The sequence below is a fragment of the Vigna umbellata genome, chromosome 3 (assembly GCF_029865625.1).
Source record: "Vigna umbellata cultivar VRB3 chromosome 3, Vumbellata_1.0, whole genome shotgun sequence".
Classification (NCBI taxonomy): Eukaryota; Viridiplantae; Streptophyta; class Magnoliopsida; order Fabales; family Fabaceae; genus Vigna; species Vigna umbellata.
The window spans coordinates 42535858-42539750 of NC_142167.1; the positions used below are offsets into that span (position 1 = coordinate 42535858).

At 28.8% G+C, this 3893-nt stretch overlaps 1 pseudogene; it reads right to left on the bottom strand.

Moving 5' to 3' along the window:
- Window positions 1-535: 535 nt before the first annotated feature.
- On the bottom strand, window positions 536-2132 carry LOC148202539 (cytosolic sulfotransferase 15 pseudogene; annotated as a pseudogene).
- Window positions 2133-3893: the final 1761 nt, after the last annotated feature.

Genomic DNA, 3893 nt, shown 5'->3' on the forward strand with positions numbered 1-3893 from the left:
GTTTTCAGAAAAAATCAGTTTTGTTTAAAACGAACGTCCGCTCGTCTGCTGACACCTGCATTCCACTATCTGATTTTCGAATCTTCGACGCTTGACACCTGGCGTCTGCGCAGAGGGTTTTGGGTGCGTTTTTAATGAGTCTGAGCAGAGGGTTTTGGGATGCGTTTTCCGAGGTCTGACAATATATAAAATCTCAAAATAAACCTTTCCTTTTATTTTTCCTTCAAAACTAAATAAAAGAGAACAAGTTTGCTAAAAAAAAATAAATGTGAAATATTATAAAGATTTCATAAAATAAGTAAATTTATCATTTAATTTAGAGAATACTACATGAATCATCACATACAACTCATCCAAGAAAATAACAAACTAAGGTAACTACATTGTCTCTATAACATATAACATTTTATTCAAGGAAAGAAAAGTGACAATAACATTTCTACCACATTTTACAACTACACTATTGATCCTAGTATAGCCATTTATTACACATAAACAAAACTAGACATTACAACCACTATATGAGGTGATGAAATTAAGAACACATCTTAAACGACAAACCTGACTCACTTAATTTCTCTTCAATGATTTTAGATAATTTTTCTGTCATGGAAGGAGAAAAGTAATGCACCCAATTAATCTCCATTTTCTCCCTTACGAAAAAAGTTATTCTCAATGCCTCCCCTACCATATATTCCAAACTTGTTCACTTCCAAATCTTTCATCTTCTCAAAGCTACATAGTTTGATTATGTTTTCAATCACTCCATTGTTCTCCTCTTCCTGAATAAAAGGAAAATCCAAGAACTTTGCAACACTTTTGACATGAAAGTTGGTATCTTCTTTAAGATCATCATACTTTAAAAACAAAACTTTGTCTGGTCGAGCTATGCTCTCTTCTCAATAACCTAACATGTGACTCCACCATGGACCATATTCCATTATTCCATTACAATACAATTTTAAAGCTTCCTCCAATGTTAATTCAGACACAATCGTTGGCATAATTTTATTAAAGTAATTCCATGCAGAAACAAAGTTATCAAAATGATTTCTACAAATATAGACTATCTTACCGTTAGACTTTTTGATTGATATGGGTAATAAGGGAAATGGGGTGTGAGTACCAAAAATTCTTGGCTCAGCCATGTTAGAAAGATAGAATTTGGCCATGAATATCATCACCACCAAAGATAAACTCAAAAAAAGTACAAGTTCTCACTTAATAAAATTTGCATCAATGAAATCATTTCCGTTAACTATTTTTCTCTCTCTTCTGCTTTTTTTACTTTTTATGTGCAATGCAGATTTTAGCAGGTTTTCTTTCTCTTTTACTATTCTTCTTCTCTCTTCTATCAATTATACTCTTTACAAAATAGGGTATTATGAATATACAAAGAAAATTGCATTGTTTGTAAAATGAAAAATACTAAATATATTAATATCAGATATGTGTTCTTTTTATAAAATTCGTGCTTAAATGGTTCAAATATAAAAAACGATGAAAGAACAGGAAAACAATAAATATGATATAAAAAAATCCGTTTATGTTTAATAACAGTTAAGCAAAAATAAGTATAAAAACATTTGAAGTTGTAAAAAAGGAAAGAGAAATAATAACTGTTTAGCTCTGGAAGTTTTATAGTCTTGCTAAACAATTTTGTAATTTTTCATTTTTTATAGTTTAATTTGATTTATAATGGTTGCAATTATTGAAGTCTCGTGTGAAATATGAATTGGAAAAAAGAGTTCTAGCAGCAGCCGTTTTGAGTTTGGTGATTTATGAACAGTGGATGCATTGAATGTTATATATATGAATACCAATCTAGTTTGAGCACTCACACTCACTGTATTATATATAAGTTTTTGTGTGTGATGATAACAGTCACAACCATGTCAATGAAGAATCCAGTTGGTTTTTTAAGATTGATGATGTTTATGCTGTGTATGGTGTTGCAGGTTGTTAATGGAGAACAACAAATCAGATGCATTCCAGAGGAGAGGGAAGCACTCCTCCAATTCAAGGCTGCCATTGTCGATCACAACGGCATGCTATCATCTTGGACCTGCTGCCAATGGGAGGGGATTCGCTGCAGCAACCTCACCTCCTATATTGTAAGCCTCGACCTTCATGGAGATATATATGAAGAACGTTATATGAGCGGAGAGATCAACAAGTCGTTGATGCAATTCAAAGTTCTTTTTATAAATATAATAAAAAATCACTCTAATAAAATTGTATAATTTTTTCTCTTATACATTTTTCTTTTTCTAATACATTAAATACATGTCTAAATTAAATAAATAAAGTTATTATAAGGGTAACAGGAAAAAAAGTAATAAATATGTTAGAAAAGAGAAAGAACAATCTAAAATCAAGGAATAATAAACAAAATCTTCTTTTTTATCTGATTTTAATAACATTCATTATCTTCTTTATTATTAATTAAAATAATATATATTTTGTATATAATATATGATATTTTGTATCATTTTATTCAGATGTGCAGAGAAAAAAATACTAACAAACAGCTTTGCACAAAAAAGCAGAAGAAATTGAGAAAAAGTTAACACCGTTTGTAAGTATTTAATGGAAGGAACTTGAGTTTAACAAATTTTAACAAATAAAAATACAATTAACGCTTTTTAAAAGAAGGAACTTAATTGACATAACTCACCATAACTGGAACAAAATAAGCTATTAAGTCTTTCTTTTATAGTATATAATTAAGTTTTTCTTGTTATAAAAAGAATTAATGATGTGGTAGGGATCCTTTCTTTTATAACAGTTTTCACTATTTTAAATTAAAATGGAGTTGGATAGGTATAAGCTTTCCTTTTGGTGGTATAACTTTGGTATTAAATATTAATTTTATCTTCAGGCTCACTTCATGACACTTGTTGGCACTCACATCAGACTTTCTTTAGTCTTAAATAATTAAAGGTTTTGCCAAAGGTCTGAATTCACTCCTTTAAAAGGTATTTTAGAAAAAAGATGTTTCAACACTGTTGTTTTTTCCCCTATTATAATTATAAATAATATTATAAAAATTATCAAAATATAAATTAAAAATGTAAGTGTTTTTATTTTCCTGTAAAGGAGACTCACTCCTCCTTTTTAGGACAGTGACATTTATCGAAGAAAATAATACACTAATTTTATACTAGTTCGATTTAACTTGAATTTATGTTTAATTTTTTTTTAAACCTAAGTCTAAAAATTTTTCACTAGATCTAATGGTTTATGTAAGACCTATGAAAAATATTTACCTTAATAGTAACAATTTTATTACTAATAGTAATAAAATTTTCTTTATGAATGGAAAATATAATTAATAAGTTTATGTAAAAATAAAATGTGGAAAGCTAAATAAGAAATTTTGGTAACTTAAATGATAGAAAATTATGGTGATTTCAAGGACATGGGTTCAAACTATTTTCTACCTTTTTGTTAAAAAAATAAAAAGAAAAAGAAAACAAATGGACAAAGAAACTTTCGGTGATTGAAATAGCAAAACATCAAAACATCTTTCGGATTAGGAAGGATTTTAGTGTGGAGATTCTGGAAGTTTTCCGGGAACAACCTCTAATCAAGAAACTAAGTTTGGAATAGAGGTATGGGGAGCTAACCTTTCTAAGCTTTTATATTATGATTTAGTATTGTTTTATTACTATTCATGTCTTGAAATTCTGTGTGAATACTGTTAATGAAAAACATATGTGCTTGTTGTATATCTATATATATTGAATTCATGTGTTAATATTATATGTTGTTGTTTTGAATCTGCAAATAAGAAATTTGTTAAAAACTAGTTGAGGAACACTTTGGCTAAGGAAAAACTTGATACTTAAGTTGTCCATTGTGACACACACCTCTTTCCTGGAAGTCTACTC